This window comes from Xiphias gladius, chromosome 21 (genome assembly GCF_016859285.1).
Source record: "Xiphias gladius isolate SHS-SW01 ecotype Sanya breed wild chromosome 21, ASM1685928v1, whole genome shotgun sequence".
NCBI classification, from domain to species: domain Eukaryota; kingdom Metazoa; phylum Chordata; class Actinopteri; order Istiophoriformes; family Xiphiidae; genus Xiphias; species Xiphias gladius.
The window spans coordinates 33145594-33172847 of NC_053420.1; the positions used below are offsets into that span (position 1 = coordinate 33145594).

The following is a 27254-nucleotide window of genomic DNA, read 5'->3' on the forward strand; positions in this document are numbered from 1 at the left end:
CCTGGCATTGGGGTGGATGACACTGTTATCTACTTTCTACTCAGATCCCTCTCTCACCAGGAAAAGCCTGGGAACACTATAAGAATCGTTTTTTTTTATTTCTTCAGTGCCTTTAATACTAAAATCAATGCTTCTGAGGGACAAATTGGAGCGCCCAGGGGTGGACCACCACCTCACAGCATGGATCATGGACTACCTCCCCAAATGACCATAGTGTGTGAAGATATGGGACTGTGAGCACGACATGGTTGTCTGCAGCATGGGGGCCCCGCAGGGAACAGTCCTGGGATCATTCCTGTTCACCCTCTACCTTGCACAACTCAGCCAACTGCCACCTGCAAAAGTTCCCTGACTACTCTGCAATCGTCTGCCTCATCATAGATGGGAACGACAGGAACTGACCCTGGGCTTTGTGGATTGGTGCCAGTGGGACTGCCTCCATAAAAATTCAGGGAAAACCAAAGACCTGGTTTTGGACTTCCACAAGTGCAAACACTCCACTATACCAGTGAACATCCAGGGAATGGACATTGAGATGGTGAAATATTACAAGTACCTCGGTTTTCACCTGAATAATAAACTGGACTGGTCTGAAAATACAAATGCACAATATAAGATAGGCTAGAGCAGACTCTATCGGCTGAGGACTTTTAGGTCTTTTGGAGTGCAGGGGGCACTCCTGAGGACCTTTATGGCTCTGTATTGGCATTAGCCATGTTCTATTGAGTGGTCTGCTGGGTCAGCAGCACCTCGACTACCGACAGGAAGAGACTTAACAGACTGGTTAAGAAGGCCAGTTCTGTTCTGGGATGCCCCCTCAACCCATAGGAGGTGGTGGCTAAGCCATCATCCCTGATGGAGAACATGTCCCACCCCATGCATGACACTCTGACAGCACTGGGCAGCTCCTTCAGTGACAGGCTGCTTCACCTGCGGTGTGTGAAGTAGCGATACCGCACGTGTTCTTATGTATGGAGGATGTTTCCCATGTAGATTCTACCCACCAGCTGGTACTGTATTTAGAACAAATATGATAAAAAATGTTATGAACTGGCTATATGTTATGTCAGTATCATTTAGTACTGTACATGTGCTCTATACACAGACAGGAGACAAATTAAAGGAAACACCAGAATAAATGACTGTGGAAACATAACAGATAGATCCATACAGGACATAGGTGCTTACTGAATGATTTGATGAATATGAAAATTATTTGAATCATAGGCTATGTCCTTCACAGTCACCCGTTCCCAACCAAACTGAACATCTTTAAGAGAGATGTGAGATCTTTAAGAGAGCAACGTGTTAGCCAGTGCTCTCCATCCCCCTCATCAAATGTAGAATATTCTATTCTCTTTTGGAAGAATGCTGTCCCTTTAAAAAAAGTTCCGCACACTTGGCGAATCAATGCTAAGGAGCACTGAAGATGTTCAGGAAGTTCATGTTGCAATACTACCTACCTAAAGATAATTCATAAGATAAAAACAGGTACAATTCTCCTGGATTCAATTTTAGTTGGATGCTCTGCCTTGAAAAAAAAATTGCAAAGTAATGTGTTTGTTTCCCCAAACGAAATTTAGGAAAAAGGTGCACTCAAGTGGTAAAAAAGGCAAAAGAATCACCCGATGGTTTGACCATTTTTGTGATTTTATTTTCAAGTAATGGATTGAGAAAATTTCTGTTAAACTTTTTTGAACGTTTTGTGCCAAAATGCATCAGGAGTTCCAGAACAGATGTTTTTTTCATTTCATTTGTCACCTTTCTTTAAGTATATTTATACTGTATATACAAATATTGAAATTTCTTGATACATATCGAAATATCTGGTTACTTTAAACTACTAGTATAACCTTTCTGCTCTGTCAGTAAGATTTTGTGAGTCTGTAGTCTTGCAGCATGAAATCACAAAGAATTCATATCTTAAATGAAATAAATAAAAATGTATGATCTAATCATTTTCACTGGGTACTGACATTATCTGTGATACACTATTATTCATATATATATAGTAACACAATTCTGTTGCAACATTATGAACAAAAATAGCTTTAAATTTTGATTGCAATCTTTACTGATATGTTTTAATATAATAATACATTAACTATGATAGTATACTGTATTGTGAGAGCTGAGTATACCCTTTATCCTCTGAACTGGCTTCATTCTTCATTACAGGAGGACTAAGAGGGGGGAGTTAAAAGGCTTCTTTTCACAAGAGGGGGGTTAGAGCCTCTTTAAAGATAACAAGGTTGTGCAGCAGGTTCTGTGATCTCGGTGTGACCTCTGTTGAGATGTATTTGATGTCTCAGAGCATGACACTTTCTCTGTAAATGGAAAAGTGCATGTGGTCTGGGCGCTGAACAACATAACTGAGAATAGGAAGTATGTAGAGCTTCAGTTTCAGTCATACTAGCTTAATGCTTTATGAATGCTCGTTCAGTGCTTCATTATATTTGAAGACTACTGCTTGTTTTAAAATAGCAAGGAAATCACTGTCTATTAATTTATGTATCGGATGACTACAGTATATAGTATTTAGGGCTTGGGGACTCAATACTAGTTTTCTTTAAAGAGTGTGTGCACTCCCAACATGGGGTTGTAAGATTAATTAAAACTTACATTAATCTGTTTTTATCACAGCTTTTGCCCTTTCAATTGCTCACCAAGACTTTATCTCACTGAATAGAAATTTTTAAAGTGAATTAATTAAGGTATAAAACTGTAAGTCTTTTAATTTAAATGGAGATCTGTGAATTGACAAAGTTTGGGGATCAAAACTCAACAGATGTATAAGTTGCATGTCTCCCCTTGGCCAGAAGGGGTCTGCCACTCACCAGTCATTTCCCCAGCAGTAATGCTGGCTTCAAGTACTGTGTGAAATATTGGACTTAAAGAGCATTGCAGAGCACATTAACAACATCACATTAGCATCTTAAAAATGACATAACATGGTTTCAGTGAAGTCACGTTTACCAAACTTAAAAGTAAATCTTTTATGATAAAGTATAGGCTATCAAAGCGACATAAGAGCTAAAAGAAAGATGAGTCCAGTTTTCTCTTCATATTATTCACTTGCTGCCGTTTAGGATAAAGTTTAGATTTTGCTCTGTATTTTTGTCTCCTCTCTTTTTGTAAGCAGAGAAAATTTATTTTGGTCCATATTCAACACCAGGGTTGCGTTCAATGATTCAGAGATTTAGTTTAGTCGAAAAGGTCCCTGCAAAGACGTAAAAAGTTTTGCAATGGCCCTTGAGATATGCTTGTTCTGGTTTGGTGGACACGTGTTGGTTGTGTTTTGAAACAGCAGTCTATGTACATTTAAGACGTAAATATAGGGTGTCATATGTCTATTTTACTGTTGAGCGTGGTCATAGAAAATACGACGAGCACATGAAAGCAGCATTCCCTTTGTCAAACCTTTTATGCCTGCGAGGAGCTGGCCATTGAGCGCAGCAATGAATCGTTCCCACCACCACTTACCAGCTACATGTGGGGCAAGAGGGAAGATATAAAACTAAGCATTACTTCTTTTTTTTTTTAACTGCTTGGAATAACGGCACTGATTTTTTTTTCACAAAGCCTTTAGGTTTGTTAACTAGTGAACGTTTGATGCATGAGAGGAAATTTGCAAGTTTTTACTGAACGACAATGGAATCTGTGATCTCCGAACCTCGAGGAATAACGTTATCCCTTTCGGCTGATGTGTCTGCATATACAAGCACCGGTTGCGGACAAATTGTGCGCGCTAAATGAAACCAAGGAAAACTTGTTTGCTTTGCTGTAACGAGCTTTAAACCAGCGTTTTGAGCAACTGATTGAGTTGTACACCGGGCAAGGTGAGTGGCCCTGTGGGCTGTGTATTCCGCCTCTATTCAAGAGAATTCAGTCTTGTTCCTATTTATCCCAGTTAAACGTACAACTGCGTATGTTTTCCACTTGATTCCCTCTAACTTACTCAGCTTCTGTCTTGTGAACAACAAAAGTCGCAACGTTATTGGAGCATTTTTTCACTACATACATCTTTGTGCATATTTTAACGCCTGCCCACTTACACACAGTTTTCATTCAGGCTTCTGCTTTATTTATTAAAATTTGTTCAACAGTTAAACTGCACGTTAATATTAGCTGCATAAGCTAACAGCAAGTTAGCTAACACGCTGTAACTGGCACAGTGTGCTTCACTTGAGTTAGCTAACTTACCCCATATACAGTACGTCCTCGTCGCTCAAAGGTACTACATATCCATTAATGTTCATTATTTTTTTACGAAGTGTGACTCCGATTTAACGTTGTTTAAATGCAAAGTGGTAAAACAAAGTATACAACAGTTGCATAGACTGATGAAGTATCAGAATTCATTGTGTTGCTTAACTTACAAAGTTTAGAAAGCAGCCAAAGTTAACTTGTCCCGTGGTAATTTCTCTGATAGACCGTGCTAGTTTGACTCGGCGGTAAATCTAACCGTGCAGTAATCTATTTCTGGACATTCTCTCTCCAGCAAAACGAGTTACATTTAACATTAATGCATTCAGATTTAGTCGCTATAACACCCACCATAATTTACTTTGTAGGTGAATGGGGAGTCTGTGATTAAAAGGCCAGCCTGGTAAAAAAAAATTGAGTTTTAAATAAATTCGTCTTACTCCTGTGCGTCGAATTTACCAGAAAAGCCTACCACCTCAGATAAATGTCTGGCGTTTTATTACCTTCGGTATTTGTATTTTTCTTTACTTAACAAAAACATAATTGGTCGTCTTTTGCATTGATATTCTGTTTGCGGAACATACCTGTGCATTTCATAGCACAATATGACTCAGAAAATCAGTTGAGGACCAAAACTATGTGGTACATATCTTTATCACATCTTAAGAAATCTTTTTCATTTACCTAGATCCACGCTGAGTTGAGTACTGTATTTCAGTCAAGAATGATTATTCTTCCAGTCAAGCATTACTTAAATAAGACCTTCATTTTTAAATTTATTCAGCTGCATGAACAGCAAATAAAGGTAGTTAATATAGGTTAATATAAGCAATGAGAAAGCATCAGGAGAGAATCATGCTGATAATGATAATTTCTGAGGTCAAAGGTCAAATGTAGTTCTTCATGCTATTTTCTTAACACAGTAACCTGTTTGATATTTTACATATACTGTTTATACTCTTCGAGCCATGGCTGAGAGTCCAACAGAGTGGCTGCGAGGGGCTGAGTGTGTGGGGACCTTTTGTGTTTTTGTTTCCCATGGGCAATGGTTTTCATGCATAGTGTTGTGCCTTCTTCACCAATGGCTATCGGCTCTTGTTGTCTCATAACACAATTGATATCCTAGTGTAAGCCAGGAAATTAGATGGAACATCCCAAGTTTTTCATATAAATTTTTTAATCCATATTTTAAGACCAACACATTTTTGGTGATGAAGTTATTTTTGACAACAATAGAAAGCCAGTATAGATTCACTAAAGTAGAAGGTCCTTTGGAGCTTAGTAACATGGTTAATTATGTAGTGGACCCATAATCAAATTATCCCTTGTTTTCAAGTTCTACAAAATAGATAAGCTGCAGCTACTGAAAATTGATCAAGTGTGACAAGTATAAATAAAGCTTTCCATTGATTCCTTGAGTTAAAGTTATCGTTCATGCCAGATTATGAGTGTATGCAATTAGAAAAGATGTTTAAATGGAGTCTTTGAGACTTAAGTGGAGCACATGTTTTCATTGCCCCTGAAGTGAATGACTGTTTATTAGCAGAACTAGTAGCCAGCACGTTTTTGTAGATGTGCCTGAATAAAGTCAGACACCATGACCCAGAGCTGTCTGGACTTGTGAATTGACCTTTGGCCCTGTGTATAAATGCTGTCATTATGGTGTGCATTTTTAACCTTTTAAAGGCTTGACCTGCTGTGACGTGAGATGGAAAAAAATGACTTTTAAAGAGGTGCCAGATCACTGAAAATGAGTATTTGTTTTTTCAGTCATTTAAGTTTATAAAACCTGCAGAAAAAATCTTACTGGTATTTCAAAGAAAATTATAAAATTAAGGTGATTTTCAGGGCAAGTTGCCTTCTTTTTCTTCTGTTCTATCAGTGAGATAATACAGTTGTAATGAAGTAAAGTAAACTTTTGGAGAAGACTTTAAAAGCTGTAAATTTCAATTTCAAAAGCTTAAATTTTTTTTTTTTTTTTTTTTTTTAGCATTAAACTGAAAATATTTCTTGCATAACAGAAATTACTTACTTTACTAAAGTAATAATTAGGAACCAACTTTACAGATGTCCACATTTAATAGTGGATTTGTGACAGCAGAGGTGGTTACATGCTTTTCCAATAAACAAGGTACAAATCACAAATTCTGTCATAGTCAAGGTACTAAAGGTCAAAAGGAGAAGGCTTGCGTGTAGATTGCTCCTGTTTTCTGCGTATGGGAGCTCAATCTCTCAGAGACATGAGGACAAAAATTGGACTGCAGCGTTATACTTTGTTAGCATGCAGGTCGCACTAACATCAGCCATAATAGAAACAAGACTAGGTCAAGACCTAGAATGTGGATGGACTGCCCTTCATCTGTTTGCTTCTCCACTACTGTCTTTGCACTCACATACAGGAATTTAATAAAGCCAAATTCCCAATAAAGCTGTTCTCATTTACATGTTTTTCTGTTTCTGTTGTCAGACAACGGAACCATTATGAAATAGTTACTGGAACGCGGCCTATCAAGACTACATGTTAAGCAGCAGTCAATTCCAAGCTGCTCTGCAGTGCTAAAATCCTGATGTTATAGCTACAACTTTGACAAAATCCCTCACTCATTCACGGACATTCACGTTTACAGGGCTGGCCCTGCTGTTGCAGTCCAACCAAAAAAGGACATTTTAGCAGTTGCAGTATGTATAAGCTGGTACCTAGTTTTCAGGTGACTTGCCAAACTCGTTATAGATTTGTGATATGCCAGTTTCCTTTGGCATATCTGGCACTCAAACGTTTTGGGGATAATTTTAGCAATTTTGGAAGTTATTCCAGACGCTTGACTTTTTTGAAATCCTGGTAGCGTAGTTATAACTTGTAAGTCTGTCACATGGTCATGTGTCGCCGTCCCAGTGTCAGCGCTGGTAACGTGACTGTGTCATGTGAAGCATAAAACTATCACTAAGATAATGATATCACTAAGAATAATGCTGGATTAGCATTTCTTAATTCATGGGCTATTTGGGATTTTTGTGGCAATGCATATATATTAATAATTTAAAAAAAAAATCCTACACCATTCAAATACTGATTGGGACATTGATTACCATGGCAATGGTTGATGCCTGAAAGCATTTCGGTCAGCCTTAGTATCTGAACATTGCAGAGTCAGGGCAGACCTGTCACTGCAAAAGCCAAGTCACACGTGATATAGAGAACTGTAAAGGTCAGAGTTATGCTCGTGTTTTTGGACCTTGTCTAAAATCAAAAGTTTCTATAGTTCTTCTGGAAGGCCACTCTGGAAGGAGCGGTGAAAAGCTGGCTGTCATAGAGGGAAGACGTGATATTGTTTAAATATAGGGATAACTGGGCACATTTTCAGACAGTTTATGCAGACATTCATTGTGTTGCACTCGGTTGTGTAATGAGAGAGCTTAAGGAAGAAATTCAAATCCTTTCTCCCCTCTGCACATGTTGTCAATACCTGCATGGAGTGGATGCGTATGTCGTATTGCCAGTTTTGGAAAATACAAAAGGTGTAGGGGGAGGGGGATTTGCAAAACTATGTGACCGCCGTCCAAAAACCAGTTCTGATGATTGTCTTTCTTTTTGATAAATATACTTCTGAGTCTATTATGATTAGATCCAACCATTGATTCTCCTGGAAGGGTTAAGGCATCAATATGCCTCAACTAAAATGCTCCTGGAATCACCAAACAGCAATAAACTTTGTGACAGGTGAACACACTGCTGCACTACCATCTGTACATACTGGCTATATCATACTTTTACTGCATTTATTATACACTGCCCTTTTGCACAGTTCTTATTGCACTCAAACCTTTCTCAAATTGCACACTATATTTCTGATTAATGCTGTTTCTGATGTATATATTTTATATTTCTGACACACCTTTCTGATATCAGAATTGGGGTGGCTGGAATCCAACATTTTATGTTACTTTTTGAAACAGACAATCTGACAAGCATGCTTCCTTTAAACAGCAATTGGCCAGGTGTGTGGAGGTGTCAAAGTATGGAAAGTCTCTCTCAAACTATCTTTGTCCATTTTTCACTCCACTGATTCTGTCACTTTCTGTTCGTACCATCAATTGCAACACCATGATATCTGAAGTCCTGTGATACCCAGCTGTTTGGTATCCTGCAATATATCTTCAACCTAAGTCTGAGCCAGGAAGGATACCAGTGCTATGGAACACATCCTGCTTGGCACTTGTATGCAAGAAGGCCACCCCATCTGGCCCAAATGACTTCAGACTGGTTGAACTTAGGTCACATGTAATGAAGGTACTGGAAAAAGCTGGTTCTGGCCCACTTTGGACCACAGGTGTAATCTACTGTAGACCCTCTTCAGTTTGCTTACCAGCCAAATGGGGGGGGGGGTGGACAAAGGTGTTATCTGCCTGCTTCAGTGTTCTCAGTCTCATCTTGATGGTATGCTTTTTGGGTTTTTTTGTTTTTTTTCTTTTCCTCCCAGTGCTTTCAAGACCATCCAACGACTTCTGTTGTGTTGGAAGCTACTTAGGATTGGTGTCAGTAGGCTTATTGTCTCCTGGATCTCTGACTATCTGTTGGATAGGCCCCAGTCTGTTCGGCTGGGGAGCTCCCTATCTGATGTGGTGGTTAGTAACACAGGAGTGCCGCAGGGGATTGTCTTGTCTCCATTTCTGTTCACTCTGTACAACTCAGATTTCCAGTATAACTCTGAATCATACCACCTGCAGAAGTTCTCTGTTGACTGTGTGGTGGTTGGGTGTATTAGTGATGGACAGGAGTCAGAGACCGGGTGACTGGTGACTAACTTTTGGAGTGGAATCATCTCTGGAATCATCTCCTTCTAACTGTGGACATGACTGAGGAGACGGTGGTCGAATTTAGGTGGATGAAAACCGCAATCAAACCCATTATCATGATAGCTTAGGAGGCAGGAGTTGTGGAGCACTACAAGTACTTGGGTGTCAACTTGAACAGCAGAGGACTGGAAGACCAACATGGACACTGTGTACAAGAACTAGAAGAGCAGACTCTACTTTCTGAGGTAGCTCAGATCTTTAAATGTATGCAGCATGATGCCGGAGATCTTATACCAATCTGTGGTAGTGAGTGCCATCTACTGTGCTGTGGTATGCTCGTGGAGCAGCATCTGAGCCAGTGATGCAGGATCAGTAAACTCACCCACAAGGCTGGGACCATCATTGGTCAGAACCTAGAGACTTTTAAGTCTTTTAGGAGCAGGAGGTCACTGAACAAAATGCACCCCATCATGGACAATCCATCCATACCCTCCACGACACACTGAAGACAGCGGCACTCAATTTCTAATTGGCTCTTTCAGCTCCGCTGTCACAAAGAACGTTTCAGGAAATAATTCACCATAACACTTTACAAACGCTCACAACTTTGTGACAGGTGAACACACTGCTGCACTACTTTCTGTAAATACTGGCTATATCATACTTTTACTGCATTTATATACACTGCCCTTTTATACAGTTCTTATTGCACTCCAGCCTTTATTAAATTGCACACCATATTTCTGATTAATACTGTTTCTGATGTATATATTTTATATTTTTTATTTTTATGCAATATCTGGCTCTGCAGGTCTGTAATTCTGCAGTTGTGGTTTTAAATTTTACTTCTGTTGCAATCCCCAGTCTGCTTTTAAATGACGATTTCCCTTACGGGATCAATTAAGTATATATGTCTATCCATCTATCTATGACTGCTTTCAAGGAGGGACTGTTTGAAAGTGTGTAGCTTTTGAGCGAGTATGGAGTCTTGCCCCTCTCATAGATGGTAATCTTTTTTCCCTGCCTTCAAGTTTGGACATTTTTAACAACTATAAATATGTTTGCATTTACACAAGGTTGGATGACATGTACAAATGAGTTTGATTCACTTTTCAATCTTACCCCAGCCTTTATACCTCAGTATCTTAGAATTCTCAAAACATTTCATTTTCTTAATGATTTATTATCGATCAGAAAAAAAAAACAGGTGAGCCACCTGGAGATATATGTGTTGGACATTGTCTGAAACCAGTCTTTTCTCTTGCCAATTTGTAGAGCATGATTACCCCAGAAGGGGAACAAAGTACAAGTTATTTGGAAGGGCAGCTGAGGCTCGGCATGTGAATGCTCGGCTTGCCCGGCAGGGGTCTAGGTCTGTTCCATTCCTATAGCCAGATTAAAAACTCCATTTTAATTATGTCCCTGAGCATTAAGTCAGTAACCTTATCAAAGTGGTCTGGCTGTTTTAATGGGACCTTGTGAGCCAGCAGATGCACCAAGATTAGGGACAATATACTGGTGCTGTAAACTCTATTTTAATGCAACAAATTGGTAGTTTAGTGCCCGGGGGGGGGTACTTGGCTAAGCACTTTGTGACGAATAAAAAACTAAACAATACATACAGTTCCATTGCTCCAGGTTGTGTCAAACAAATAACGCTCACCGACTCGGATCAGGTTGGTGAGGGTTGATTTAGATATTGAGATTGGCCAGTGAGCCCACTCCTGGCACACGCACGGAGCACACACTCATGCGTACACTGAATGACTGGCACGCAGAGAGGGCTAGTAATGAGAAACTTTATGGATTTTGTGATGGTCCACTGGCCCACCGATGCAGTGGGATTCCTCTTGGTGGTCTAATTATGACAGACGGATCTGTTGCCTATGTGTTTGTGAGGGAGGGAGAGGGGGAGAAAAAGAGAGAGAGAGAGGGGCTGAGCAAATCAATGCATTGCACACAACTCTACAAAGAAATAAGATTTTACCCAATTGAATTACTAAAAAAAAAAAAAAAAAAAATCAATATGTGGCGGTCAATGTTTTAGATTGTGGGGGCTGCCACAAATAAATCAATATATGGTAAACACTGTTTTTACATACAAGGATTTTTGAACAGTGATAACACACCTCAGGATTCCCAGATGGTTTCATTAGCCAGGGTAGCCTATTAATTATTTAGATATGCAAATGGGGACCCGGATACATACAGTGCTATAGTATGTAAAATAGACTGTTGAAATCCCTTTGAAGCTGCAAGTGAAGTACTTCATGAGTGTGAATTATTAACTCCTCATGGTATGCTGCTGCATGCTTCCACCAAATGCCTATCATGGTGTGTATGTGTGCTCTACAATTGTTCCCTCATGAATGAAGCTGGTGTGTTTGCCTTAGGTCATTGTTGAAGCGGGAGTACACTAAGGATGGGAATTGATAAGATTTTATTGATACCAATGCCATCATCGATTCTGTATATCGGTCTGATTCTTTATCAGTTCCCTTAATCATTCTTGATCAGTTTTCTGTATGCAAAAAACAAATGTCAATGCAACTGTTTCCTTATCTCTGAGTGTGAACACAGGCTGTAGCCTGAGAGCTAGCTCTAGCCACAATCTATCATCATCTAAAACGGATTAAATTAGAGAATATTTATACACCATCCATTTTCATTTAGGTTTTTTTTGGTCGGAGAAAAAAATCTGCTAAGCCTGTGCATGGGGCTGATGTTATTATAACATAAGATAATTACGCTTAGTAATGGACGTGATGTTTAGTTGGGAAGCAGTAGCAATCTTGCGTTGAGTGTCAAATAACGTACATGGCATCCCTGGAATTTAAGTCCATGTTGCGTACAAAGATGTTTCAGCCTATCATTGGTGTTTACTTCAAATGACCATTTTACAGAAATTAGTGTTTCCCACAGGTCGAGAATTTACTTATTTTGGTGGCTGACATAGTGTGTGACTGATGTGAATGCAAAGACTCATGCAATTTAGAGGGGGAAGAGTGTACACCAGGTTATTTTCTGTAGCAACAGATTAGATGTCCCTTAAATGCCTCTCATGCAGGCTATTGATAGATGCTAGCTAGGCAGCTGCGCACAGAGAAACCTATAGACCCCACTAAGATACTGCAGTGTGCACAACTCAGATAAGTGTGTGGCCAAAAATTAATTAGTTTGCAAAGAGTGAAATAAGGCGGTTTAAACTGAGTTATTTTATCTACCTGGGTGGGCCGGCCAAGTAGAGCCTGTGTATGGGAAATGTTGCATTACAACTAGTACTGTTGTCTCTTTGTGAATTGAAGGCACGCTTTACTGTTTCTTCCTTTCTGCCATGACTCATTCTTGTTGAATATTTCCAACAGCATAGACACGAGTTTAATGTTATTGTTTTGCAATGCGCAACTGTCAGAAAAACCTGCTGGCATTGATAAAAGGGAATGAGGAAAGTTGGAAGTATATGATTCCGATGGTTTGGACAATTTGGAACCGGTTCTCAAGTCCCATCCCTAGAGTATACGTGATGTGATAGTCAACCCAAGCAAAATCTGCGTCCTCAATTTTGAACTGAGACTACAAAAGAACTGTTTTACTGACTGATATTATTGACATACATCATGCTTGCAGGGGTTTGCATGTCAAACATTTAACTGAATATGAATTGAGTTGCTTCAAATGTCCACGAAGTAAAAATCTGGTTTATTTTTTGCATAGAAAATGTTATGGGCTGAATGTACTCTATAAATGTATATGGATGCAGACAGCAGATCTGCTGAAATTATATTCTGGCTTCAGGTGACTGACAGTTCTGACTGCACTTTCAAAGCTTGGCTGGATTTGGAACTTTTCCTGGTTGAAGCATCAATAAGAAAAGATGAGCAACTGTGTTGGAAAATATCTAGTTCTTTGATGAAAAGTCAAAGGTATGCTCCTCAGTGCATAAATGTACGGAGAGAATATAACTATGGCTCACATGGAGTTTTTTTGGTTTAAAAAAAAAATTACATCAATCACTGAGCTAAAAATCATTTAATTAGTTCACTTTCAGATTCTGTGCCACTTTTGCCTGAATTCAGCAACTATGGTGCAGTGTTTTGTTCCCAGTTGCTTTTATGAAGCATGCTGAAATTGCCAAAGCTCTGATTTATGTATATAACTAGTTTGTTATTCATAGCAGCAACATATTTGCCCAAATTATACTTCTTAATCCATGTGATCTCAATAACCTGCATGATATAAATGTCTGTGGAAACTGTCCATGTGCAGCCCCGAATTTATGACTGCATGGACCGCACGCACTGCTGAACATGTTGCCATGTCCATGAATGCAGACACCCAGTGTAGTATAAGCAGAACCTTGTCCGTGTCCCTGTCTGCCTTGGAGTCATTTTGGAGTATATCTGGCCCTTGAGGCTAATGGTTATTGTTGTATTTAGAGCCATCCATCATACGAATCTAGAAAAACAAACAAACAAACAAAAAAGTGATATCTGAGAAACAAAGCTGAGATAATTAAAACTGAGCCATAAAGAGAAAATTCTGTCTCTATATAGAAAGCTTTTGAAATTGGAATTTACAAAAGTACTTCCAGAACCAGTAGGTCCTCTCAATTAGCCAGTCTAATCCACCAGCAGGCAGATAGAATTGATCTGTGTTTTGTTCCTCACTTTCTGCATACATGGTGTTTTTATTTCTCACTCAGATCCCTCTTCAACCTCCATATATCGCTTTCTCTTGCAAAACTGAAGCAATTTTATCCTTTCCTTCCTTTCCACAATTCATTTGTCTCAATTCAACAAGTTCTGCATCTCTCATTTCTCAGTATTCCCTCGCACCTGCATTAATGCATACCCATGGTCCGGTATCATTTCCCATCTCTCTGTGGAGCTGAAGAAGCCGTTTGTAGAAGGCCCTCGGAAAAAGAGGCCCAGCTAGCTAGATAGGATGACATGAATGTGAAGGGCTTTGTCAGTGCACTGGCAATGAGAAGATGAGACATCCACCTGGGGTAGTTGAGTGTGGAGGGAGTACTGAACACGCACAAACACTCAGACATGCATACACCATAGTTTTTCTGTCCTTATGAGGTTTTCCACTTGAATTCATGAATAACTCTACCTAACCTTAACTTTAATTATATCTACTGTCAGCATAGTTTGATCTAAATCTGATCATAATGAACCCTAATTATAAACCCAGATCAATGCAGACTCAAAATAAGATAAGGGGTTGTGTTTCTTGTTTTTTTTTTTTTTTTTGCTTGACTGGAAACTCTTGCTTTGCAGAGCTGGGTATTATACAAAATTATTTTAATATCAATGCTAAAATTGCACTGGAGGTACAGTACAGATACTAACACTTTCCAACTACATCAATGTTGAGTCTTGTTTTGACAGTCATACAAAAACCAAAGTTCAAAATCGCAGAAAATATTATGTTAATGACAATGCATCATGTAAGAGAATAAGTAGTAAGAATCTGACTAATAATTTGGTTCTGTCACTATTTTGCAGATTTTGAAACTTGGGTCTTTGAAAACCATTTAGGTTCAATACTCAACCTTATCAGGATTGTGTCAGGATGTTTTTGGTCTGATATACATTGTCATTTGTGAGACCTTTTATATAGACAGGTCTATGCCTTTCCAAATCATGTCCAATCAATTGAATTTACCACAAGTGAACTCCAATGAAAAGTGTAGAAACATCTCAAAGATGATCAAGTAGAATGGGAAGCACCTGAGCTAAATTTCATATTTCATTGCAAAAGGTCTGAATACTTATGTCAATGTGCTATTTCAGTTTTTCCTTTTTAATAAATTTGCAAAAAATTACTAAAATTCTGTTTTCGATGTGTGATTATGGAGAATTGAGTGTAGATTGATGAGGGGAAAACTTAATTTAAATGACTAAGTGTGAAAAAGAGCCTGAACACTTTTCGAATGCACTATCCATGTACATACAGTACACAAAACAAGAGTTGTGTGTACAGTGGAGTGAACCGAAATACTCCTAAGTGGTTCAAAGTAAAGGACTAATGCACCAACCAAATTTCTCCTTTTCTGGTCCAAGCTGGTGCAGTTGCATGCTGACTCTTTTGCGGTATTTGTTCTTTGCAGCTTTGAAAGGGGTGATCTGTACCCCCAACCCCCCCTTCTGCTTGTCTCTGCTGAGGGGAAAAAGAGGGAAAGTGGCCCTGCCTCCTTTGTCTCATTTGTTGAAGAGGCTGAAAAGACCAGCCAACCAGAGAGGGGGAATGTGAGGGAAAACGTGGAGGTTAGAGATGTGAAGGCATACCTCAAGGAGAGAGGAAGAAAGGGAGAGGAGAGGAGAGGGAAAGGAGGATGTGAGAGTGTCTCCTTCCCTTTCTGTCAGTTGGAAAGCAGCTGGTGTTGACTGCAGACTTCTCTTCTATCTCCTCAGAGGAAGGACAGGTGAGTGGGTTTGGCTGAGGATGGGGTGTCCACCATCTGGAAGATAACCTTGAGCATCCAGGCTCTGGCATCCAAACATCTCCTTTGAAATTAAACTTTGTGAAGTTACCCTGAAAGTCAGGGTCAAGCAGTTGTGGAATCATTTTAATTTTGAAACTTGAAGATTTTTGGGCTGATTTAGGGACTGGTAATTGGTGCGAAACCTCTTGCTCTTGCTGAATTGTTGTTTGCAGTGCATGGCTGCAGTCAGACAGGTGGCCATTCATTCTGGCTCAAGACCTGAAATGAATGGATTTGCTAGTGCACTTGAAACTGAATATCATCTACATGATGTCAGGCAGCTAGCTTTGGCTTTTGACTCAAGGCAACAATATAAGAAGTATCTGTTGTGGTGACACTAACCGGGCTCGTGTGTGTGTGTGTGTGTGTGTGTGTGTGTGTGTGTGTGTGTGTGTGTGTGTGTGTGTGTGTGTGTGTGTGTGTGGCTTTTTGTGGCACGCAGCTAAGCGTGAAATGCAGCGTTCTGAAATACCGACAGCGAACTGTTGCTAAGTGGCAGCTCTTGGAGAACAGTAAGCTCTGTTTCCCCAGAAACTGCCTTTTTTTTCCAGGATGGCTCCCCCTAAATTGACTCACTCCTCCCCTTAACTCCCCTTAAACACCCTTGGGTGTGGGACCCTCTGTCCTGGGAAAAGGGGTGGGGGGCGTTGCTATGAAACATTAAAGATGAATGTTGGATAGGCATCTTAAAAGTTCAGGATCTTGTCCAGCTTCTGGTGGACTCCACAAGTCCAGAGCAATGTTCCCTGGAAACTACCTTACCTAGCTGTAGGTATGCAAGCTGAAGATCCGTGTTCCTACCGGAAAAGAAGCCATGCCCTTTGAAATGATCATAAATTTTTCCCAGCCCATAGTGGGTCATTTCAAAGTAAAAAGCAAAAATTACAAAATTTAAAAAATCAGAATCAACTTAATTTGGAGTTACAACAGTTAACATCATTTAGTCCTGCAGATTGGTTTATTTAGCACTGCAGTCATTTAAATGATCAATTATTTTATTTAACATTTTTTTTAATTAAAACAATTAAACATGCCCATCACAAGTTACCAGAGCTCAGTCATACCAACAAATTAAGTATTTTGTAGTAGAATACAGTATTTTGTTAACAAAAGACCATGAGATGATGTTGAAAGCTCTGTAAAGTACTAAGTGGACCTTGAGTTAAGATTTTTTAAACTAAAAGCATTCAGTTTGAAGTGGTATGAAATGGAGAAAAGCAGATTCACATCCAAGAACCCGTAACTAGTAAACTCTGTAAATTACTTACAGAATTATCAAAATTGTCATCATATCTTTTTGTTATTATTGCTGTTATCACATGGCTATGGGAGCTAGTGGTAACCTTATGTTTTACTGTGTCACTTGCTTGTCAGTTACAGACAGTAGACATGTTGCTTCATATTTACAAGCTGCCCATAATGTGTCTTCTTGCCATGACACTTCCTGTTGGTTCTTGCTCCCACAGGGGCAAGGGGTCACAAGGCTCTGTTATCTTTGCATTGATACAGTACTCCCGAGGTAGGGCTTTTTCTCCCCACTGAAGCTGTTAACAGTGCAGAGATACTAAGACTGGGGTTAAAATGTTTGTATGAGTCTGTGACTGCATCTGTGTGTTTGTGTATATACGTGTGAATGTGAACGCCCTGTGACCCCACAACATTTGCCACTTGCTGGTTAGGTGAGATGCCGTACACAGTGTCGTAGTATACAGACTGCACTTTCCCCCTTGGATTTGCAAGGCTTTGGTTTAGACATTTCTTAAGCTGATCTGAAATTTTGGTTCCATTCCTCGTGTACTGTACTGTTAATTCTGATAAATAAAACCACAACCATAATTTTCCACAAATTCACAGTTCAGAATATGTGCTGTGTGACTGCACATAGATAGCGCTGGGCTTGTGTTAGTGCAAAAGTTTTAATATAACTGTTCAGCTTACAACATACTAGACTTCTTTGTACCAATGAGCCTCGAGGTAGCTTTCATAAATAACACTCTCTTCATTGTTATTAATGGAGAGCTTAAGGGTTTTTTTTTTTTTTTGGTTACCAGGAATAATCTTTTCCACCCGCTCCACCTCAGTAGTTTTAATCTGGCCGCAAATGAACCAGGCCTCTGTTTCTACAGTTATGAAGCAAGCAGAGGGGGGTTTGTGAGTGTGCTGGTGTGCTGTCGCCCCACCTTCCAAGGTCATGTAACTCAAACAGCAGTTCATTATTGATATTTGTAGTTGTTAAATGAGAGAAAATATGCAAAAAATGTGGGTGTTAGATATCCAGTTTGTTCACACCAATCTGCTGTAAACTCTCATCTTGCCACTTCACTTGAAAAAAACTGTGATGGCAGTTCATTAAATCAAGGCATGACCACACTGATAAAACTATACAGTGGCATGGAAAAGTTTGAGTACCCCTGGTCAAAATTTCTGTTACTGTTAATATTTAAGTGAGGAGACGATGAACTGATCTCCAAAAGACATTAAGTTAAAAGATGATACAATCTTTTCATAATTTTAAGAAAGATTAGAGTATTATTTTTGTTTTGTAAAATTTTTAAGAGTGGGGGAAAAAAAAACTTTGGGCAACCAAAGAGCTCTCTGAGCTCTTTGTGAAAGTATAGAACTCAAACCTGTTAAGTTTTAAGTCTATATTGGTTTTAATGTAATGGACTGTTGTTTCAGTGTGGATGGGGACCTTGTACAAAACAATCTGATAGCACTAGTGTAGACAGATCCTGTTTGACAGGTAAATTGAATGTTCAGCTTCAATAGCTTTAGTGAGAATATTGGGTCAATCCAACTCTTTATACTGTTAACTAAATAATGTTAATCAAAAATTCTTGATTGCCCTGATAGTTTGTATTAACACTCGCTAACATAAAAATACCTTTATCAAATAAGCAATGGTGTAGAAATGGCCATGAAACATCAGTCTATTTTAATACTATACCGTACTGTAATTCAAGCCTTGAAAGGTTACTATTTTGTGTGGTAACTGATATAGCTAAACCACTTTGTTAGCAACACTCTAACTGATGGAAATGCATTTAATCTTAATGTGTTCCTTTTTATCCTTCTTTTGTATCTATTTGTTCTAAAAGTTGGGTTCATGTACCTTTTTTTCACTTTTTTCCTTTTCTTCATCATTTTACTCCTCCTGTGCTGTCCTATTGAATTATAGCCAATAGGACTATCTCAGTCATTAACATTCCATCCATTTAGACTTGAACACAACCCAAGTCCTGGGACCTGCAGGGATTGTGCCAATAAAACCAGAGCCCCCAGAGGTGGTAGAGATAGACACTGGACTGTTGTGGTCACAATAGATATCGTATAAAGATAGTATGATAATAATTGTTGAGTTATTAGTGGGTTAGATGTCAACATTTTTTCACCACACCAACCTTTGCAACAATTTGTATCTAGTTTTGAATGAATAACTGCATTTATACATGTCCAAATATTAAGGTCCCCTTAATATTTTTTGAAAACTTGTTTTAATTTGAGTCAGCATTGTGACATCTTACAACAAAAATTTGGAGGATTCACTGGCTAAATGAATAAAAAAATAAAGAATGAAATGCTCTGCCAAAATGATTTATTTATTATAATGAAGTTTGGTATTTATTTGCATTTCCTTATATAACGCTATTTCTGATTATTACAGAAATAGCGTAGTGTTTAGTGACACATAAATCAGCAGAGCTGATAAAACCTGTTAGCCTGTTAGCCTGGTGTCTACCTGGCTAACAGGCAAACTCCAACAGTGGAAACCAAAGACATGGTGCTGCTGCGATAAAATTTAAAAATATTGCTATTATAATAATGGCTGAAATAAACAGAAAAAACTGTTTTGCACCCTATTGTTTTGTCTACTATTGTTATCTTGGTTTTTATAAAGGTCTGTTTTGTTTTAGCTCAGAGTGTTGGAGAGAGTTGGTTCCCTAGCTTTGCTGTGTGCAATATTTTCAATTTCATTTCAGTTTGGTGAGGGGCCTTATAACATTTCTAAGAATGTCTTGAATAGAGTTTATTTAAATTTAGATTTAGATTTAAATGTTTATACTTTCAGTATACAAATGTAACATAATTTTACATTTATTACAGTAAGACTTGTTTTACACTCAAAACTTGTCTTAAAGGTAATGGGTAATTTGATGTCAAATCAACAGATTTGGGAAAATTTTCCCAACTGACCATCTTGGATTTGCTTTATACGTGATGTAAATAACGTCATTGTACCCAACAACTAGTGTGCAAAATCTTCGGCTTGTATCTCCTTTAGTTTCTGAGATATGGAGGCTTTAAAAAAGGGGTTGCGGCCATAATAAATGAGTCTTACTAAGAAATTACAAAGTTCCATAAGTCACTACTTTAAATTACTCATGCTACATGCTTGAAATTTTCAGGGATTATTCTACACTATTAGATGTCTTTAAATTCTAAAATGGTTGGCCTACAGTTGAATATTTGCCAAGTTATGGCCTGCTGAAAATGTTATTTATATAAATCTTTTGTGCTTTGGAGCCCACTATATCTTCACACTGAATTCTACATTCTACAAAAACAATGCTACAACTTAATTAAGGCAATATCAGGAAATTAAAAGCCTTGTAGCAATTGTGTCTACTTTAAGAGTTTGAACAATGCAATGATGTAATTTTCCAGATCCGTAGTAATTGTATACTGCCTGCCAGTTGGTGTAAGTTGGGCATCAATCAGGATATTCAAGATATGCACAAGAGGAACCCGACAGATATCCTCTCTGTTGGGCCAACTGTAAGTGTTAAAGGGACCATGAGGATGCATAAATGATACTTGTACATCTTGTTCCTCCTTCGATGTTGCACAAATGTTACCTCTTTACGATATTTGGTTACACACGCGTAAAGCATATTTCCCAGGAACTGTATCTGCAAGACAGGCTCCTGATTCCATAGCAGTTTGTTCCATCACTTGTGGATGATTCCTAATCAAATACACAATTAAACTAGGGCCACTTGACACCCTGCTGACCTGCAGATGGTTTGGAATGACTGGAACAAAAGAGTGGGTCCCTCTTGTGCATATCCAGAAGGTTATTGATGCCCCACTTTTACCAAGTGGTAGGCAGTATACACTTCCACTGGATTTGGAAAAGGACATCATTGCATTGTTTGAACTCTTAAAGTAGACACTAATTATATGGGTCGTGATAGCTTTGCACTCGACACCTCCATTGTTGGGATTTGGGGGGAAAAAGGACGGGCAACAATGTGTGTATTGGTGCAACAAGGACGAGCGTCCTACAGCTTTCCAAATAAATGTTTCAGATGTTTGTCTCTGAGTTTGACCCAAAGCAAACACAGAATGTGGCCGCTAGGCAGCCACTATGGCTTGTTATAGGGTCAACTGATGCCCCAGATGCCACCAGGCTGACCTAATCACCCTGCATATCCATCCTGCATATTCATCCACACATGCCAGTTTGTTTACATGTGTGAGGCCAACTTTCACTGCTGTTATACTGTCTTCTGAAGAAATTCAAAAAGCTAAATGCAATGATGAATTATGCCGTGGATTATTATGAGGACGAGTCATTTCACTGTGTTGGTCAACTGGTATTTATCCAAACCAGAGTAAACAGACGAGGAGATAAAACAAACGGGCAGAAAGGCAAGCGGACCATCCTGAAAGACAATGTACCTCGGGAACCAGCCAACTAAGGAGAAATCCTTTTGCTGCAAAATCCACATTTGAAAATATTGGTGCCTCCATGAATTATAGTAATTCCAAAGGGGAAATATCATAGAATGATTTTTCAGTATTTATCAACTTTGTGCTCCTGGAGACCTTTCTTTCACCTCCCCAAAATTCACAGAGGCCGACTGAAGAAATCCTCAGCTCTCCATACAGTAAGAAAAAGTGATTAGAACACGTAAAATGCTGTGTGAGGGATTACAATATGTGTCCCCACCAGCAAACACTAGCATCTGATTATATTCCTGGACCCAGTGTAAAAAATATTCAAAAATAAAAAGTGTGTGACATCTCAGATTAGTGTTATGCAGGGTGATTGGGTTAGCTGGCAAGATACCCTGGATGGAAGTCCCAAAGAAGTAGCCATAATGCCTGTTCCTAGTGGCTACACTCTCTTTACTTTGGGTCACACTGAGAGACAAACGTTTTAAAAGTTTCTTTGGAAAGCTGTAGGGCTCTTGTGCTGGTTGCCCCACCATATTCACTTTTCTGCACAAGTCCTTTTTTCCCCAAATCTTAACAATGGAGGTGGTGAGGGCAAACCTATTGCGACCCATAGAGCGATAGCAACATTTATAGGAAATAAAGATGAAATAAACCAGAATCATCCTTTAAATGTTGCCCCTGGGCCTCTGCTGCAGCTGTTGCTTATGCAGTACATTATCGAGTTTCATCTGAAAGCAAAAGAACAAGTTCACACTTATACATTGTTCTACTTTGCATGACATTCAAAATGGATTTCTGCAACAGAGCTTCATGTACTGCAGGTGAAGATCTGTTTGGCTGCTGTTCTATGAGCTCTGCAGATGTGTGAACGTGCCTGACAGGCATGGCTGGGACACACCAGGCTACTGAGCCTGGGGAAAGGGAGAGAGAAAAACCATGAGGCAGTAAGAATGGAAGCAGAAGTTAGAGCTAGAGGGAGTGCTACCCTTTTCACTGATGCCTCCTTCAAACAGGAGAGAGGCTTTTCAGCCAGCACTTGAAACATTCATATTAGACTGGTGTTGCAGGTTAATCTCATCATCACAGTTCAGATACTCCAGTCTGCAATTATAGCTCTGCTGAAACATATAATTACACATAACTGAATCATATAAGTAGCAAATGCAGTTAAGTTTTAGTTTCAGCTTTCTACACAATTTCTCTCTGTGGCCTGACCAAACATATTCTCTGTCTCTCCTGCAATCTCTTGGTGTCTCTGTGAAATTATTTGGAAAGTCAGTCAAATGAAGTTTAAACATCTTAACATTAAAATAAATCCTATTTATAATAGTAACGCCTGTTCACCAAAACCAAATATTGTCCATTACTGTGTCAGTCTGCAAAAGACTGTCAGTGTTACTAGGTTACAAATCCCCTGGATGTTAGATCTTATTTTTAGCCACATTAGCAGTGCAGCTCTGTGGATGGCATGTCGGTGCACCACATTGTTCAAGAGTGAAATATTTCAACAATTAGTGTTGTAGTGGAAGGAATCGTTGTACAGACAGCCACGGTTCCCAGATGAAAAAGCCTTTGGACTTAGTGTTCCCCTGACATATCCTCTTGGGCCGCCGTGAGGGTTCACATTTGTAGTTTTCAGTAAAATGTCTATGTAAGTAATGGATGGTTTGCCATATTTGGACATTCATGGTCCCCTAAGGATGGATTGTAATAACGCTGGTTATCCCTTAAATCTTTATTTAGCACCATCAAGTCAATAGTTTAATTTTCCCAATACTTTTGTTTATAACAAAATACTTGCAGAACTGATAACATTCCCATCAGCCTCAGCTGTACTTTGTGGTTTGTACTAATTAGTTAATTTTAGCATGCCAAAACACTAATGTAAGATGGCTAACATAAACCAACCAAGAGTAAAATTTAAGGTACACTTTAACCTTGTTACAGTTTGTTGACATTGTTATTGTGACATAACATTAGCATTTAGCTAAAAAAAAAAAGCACCACTGTGCCTCAGCACAGCCCCACAGAGCTGCAATTGGGCTGAGAACTGATAAGTGAGATTTATGCTCCATCCAACTCCTTGTTGGATAATCGGATAGCTTTGGAAACCCCCTCCCCTACTCCTCTCTGATGTTGGATAAGGTGGGTCTGTGTGTGACCATTTTTGTAACTTTCCAAAACAGACAATCAACATTCATACTCACTTCACAACATGATTGGTAGGCTGTGTGGAGGTGAGAAAGGAGCCAAAGCTTAATCTTTTCCCTCTAGCTCTCCTTTTTCAATTGTTACACAACTATTCGTGTCACTTTTTATGTGTACAACCCAGTACAACACTACAGAATATCTTCTTTGACAAACTGTCTGAAAATGTACATTGTTATTTCCACTTTTAAATTATATTGCATCTCCTCTCCCCTATGACGGCTGGCTTTTCAATCTGCCTTTGAATATGGCTGTTCCGATCAACTATAAACAATTTTGATTTCCAGTGTGGTCGGACAACAGGACTTATGAACTAGTTCTGACAGATCATAAACCAGCCCCTAATTAATAATTACTGGGTTTTGGAAAAGCAGCAACATTGCCAAAAAGAAGTCAAAGGGTGAAAGAAACATGACAATCACACAAACCAAACTTTTTATTTAGTTTACAGTTTACATACTGTACTTAAATTATTGCACACAGTTTTCCTGTGCAATGAGGGATTATTACGAACATTCTGAGTGTGCTTTCTTTCAGTTTCACCTCCAAATGGTGGTTTTTTTTGTTTTGGTGGGATTTATTGGTAAAACTGTTGACTCCGAGGTTGAATGACCAAACGTGGGTTAAGGAATGAAGCAGGGTGGCATCAGCCCTGTGCCAGCGAGCCTCATAGGGCAGGGCAGAAGCTGTATTTAGACACTGTTTATATTTTCCAAGGGACAGAGGTAAAAAAGAAAGAAAATTCTGGTATTTAATTACAGAGCGGCCGTGGCCAAAGGCACACTGTCAATGGTAGTTTTAAGACCGACAGCTTAACAACCTCAAGAATGGTAGCACTGATGGTTTAGGTGATGCTGTGTCATTTCCTCCTGTGAAGAGCCACGATTTTGGATAGACTGCAACAGCGGGGCCAGCCATATAAACGTGAGTGAGTGATGAAGTTACACCATTGGTCAACTGAATGCCATGTGACTAAGTGCTGGAGTTGTTGCTCTTTCAAAATGAATAGGTGCAAACAGTTTCTATTGCGTCATCAGAGGGGTGTTTACAGGTAGTGTTGCCAATTTAGTGCTTTTGTCGCTAGATTTACTGACTTCTCTCACCCTTGTAGTGACTTTTCTTAACAAAAGCACATAGCAACAAATCTAGTGAATTTTTATGGACAAACCTTTTCTACTTTCCAGTGAAAAGTCACCAGTATTGCCCCGTGAGTGCAAGGTTGGGCTTTCCTGTCTGCAGGCACACCCTTCTATGTGTCTCATTCAGTTGACTGCACGACAACTGACAGACATGAATGAGCTTCTAACCTTCTCTCTAAGGGATTATTTTACAGGTAAATATAGCCAAAATCACACTTTAACTTATGTGTACGGTGATTTTTGTCAGATGACGTTGCGGTTAGAAAATAAGGATTTTAGCAGTGCATGGCAGCAGCTTGGGAATTAACACGTAGTCTTAATGGACCTCGTTTCAGTCACTATTTCATACGAGTTCCGTTGTCTGACAACAGAAACAGAAAAAAACGTAAATGATAACAGCTTAATAGGGAATTTGGCTGAATTAAATTACTGTATATGTGAGCACAGAGATTAGGAGAGAAGCAAGCAGATAAAGGGTGGTTCAGGTTTTGACCTAGTCTTGTTTGATGTTGGATCTGGGACAAGCTCCACTGAATGGACAATTAAGAAGCCAGTGGGGGGAAAAACGAATAACATTATGGTGCTATCATGTATACCAAAATTTGCTACTTTTGCCAAGTCAGGGGTGAAAGCTTGCACTAATTCTATGATTTTATAATAGCTGGAAATGGCCTCTTTTTGAAGTCTGTTTTATCATGAGAATCCTTTTTATGACAGTTTTGGTTGCTTTGGACATGTGTCCTGTCTATACAAAATATGCTTCGCTCCCTCCACTGTGCTGTGGTAGTGATATTTTTCTTTCCCAGGTTAATCTGACCTGATTTGAGTTGAGTCAGGTCCCTCTTGGCGCTCTCAAAAGGTCCTTCTGTTATTGGAGCAGTGGACATGTTTCAGAGGACTCCTGGGTGCGATGTCCCTCCCTGTAGAGGTTGTTAGGGGAGGAGAACTGTTAGACTGCCTTTTTTGGCCAGTGACTCACTGGTTTTGGCAAGGGTGACCGACATGCCATGTTACCAGTTGAGTCACTGTACATTTCCTAACAAAGGGAAGCCTGGCTGAAATTGGTACAGTCCCTTTTTATGGCCAAAAAGGGAGCCATAAAGGCTTAAATGTATCCGGATTCAAGTCCCCCCTTAACACGAAAGAGTGCGCCTCGTTGTTTTTGTGAGAGTGCTCTCACATAAGGTTTTTTTTTCATTTGGCCTTGCGTCAAAAGAACTATTGGCTGAAGGACATGGCTTCACTGCTCAAAGTCAAACATTTCCAATATTTTTCTGAGTAAAGGTTTTCTAGGCTCTCTGATAACTCATCTGCAGCCTGCTTGCTCAACTTAATGAACCACTATGTGGTACAGGTCAACTTAAATCCTTGAATAGGAAACTCACTGAGGGAAATACACATTAGAGAAAAGACCACGCTCTTTCCTCTTCTGTTGCTTCAGTCCTATCAGCCATCAATCTTGCCCACTATTCCACCAAACTGCTCTTTGTGCTTACAACTTTTTTTCATGCAGCTCAGCTCGTGGCCTCATCCTCACAGTCTGGGTCAAAGATAAATAGGAACAGTATATGACTGAGCTAGTGTCTTGCATCTGAGCCAGCATCTCACCTGAGGGAGTCTCCACACAAAACAAGAGCTAAACCATCCTGGCCACAGGTAAGAGGTAGGAGCTGATGGATCAGCTGGTAGAGGTCTATAAAAAAACTTAAAACAATTTTATTTTTTTCAGTGTTCAGGGTGGATTGGAAAAATTCCAGGTTTGACCAAGTTTCATCCAAGTTAAGGTAGCATTCCTAGACAATGACTGTCATTTGAAGCCCCTGTAGGAAGGGAATCATACAGCCTTTACAGCTTCAGGATACCTGATGTAAAAGACAAGTAAAAAATGAGAAATAATTTGAGAATTTAAGGTTGTGAAAGCAGAGAAGGATCCGGGATTCATTTGATCTGTTTTTTTTTTTTTCTGGACTGCTAATACGGTACAGCACTTTAGTGGAATTCAGTCTCATTGTTTTCAACATTTAGTGTTTTAAATATTGTCCAGATGTGGCTGCTACTTTTTAATCTGTAATAAGAGCTACCATTTGAACATGGAAAAAAGTAAAAAGAAAAAAAAAATTCAACCTGTAATGATCTTGATCCCAATTCAGAATTCACAGTGTATTAGCACAGGCTGTCAACACAACAGTAAACTAGACAATTGTTGTTGTTAATGTAAACAAAATGGAGAAAACTATGAAAATTTAGCCATGGACATTCTCAATTTTGACAAATTTGAGTGTTTTCTTACTTTTAGACTGTTCAACTAGTCTAAATTTAAATTGCCATTTAATCGACAGAAAAATTTGTCATTAGGAACATACCCAACCGACTGGGCATTGTTGACCTCAATTCCAAGGTAGGTCTGTTTTCAACAACACTATTTGGACTCATGTTTTTATGAATGAAACCACCTGTGGATTCGGTTATTCCTTCCAACCAGGAGGTTGGCTAATAAGAGATTATGTATTTGTTGAAGCTCAAGAAATTTAGCATTTCAAGTAAAGCTTTGGTCCACTTTTACACATCTGTTATAGATAGTGTGCTAACTTTCTCAATCACAGTTTTGTTTGGTAGTTTAACTACTGTGGAAACAAATGCATTAGAGAAAAGAGTTCAGATTGCATCTGAAATTACTGGTCACTCTCTTTAATTTATAGAGTTCAGCTTCAACTAAAAGCCTTTATTATTGA

General features: G+C 39.1%; 1 protein-coding gene across 1 annotated transcript in view; it reads left to right on the plus strand.

Moving 5' to 3' along the window:
- Window positions 1-3354: 3354 nt before the first annotated feature.
- LOC120782975 (plexin-B1-like) overlaps window positions 3355-27254 on the plus strand; it is a gene marked incomplete at its 3' end in the record, with an annotated part of 102726 nt that continues 78826 nt past the window's right edge. Inside the window, exon 1 of the mRNA XM_040115587.1 lies at window positions 3355-3839. The remainder of the gene's footprint in view (window positions 3840-27254) is intronic.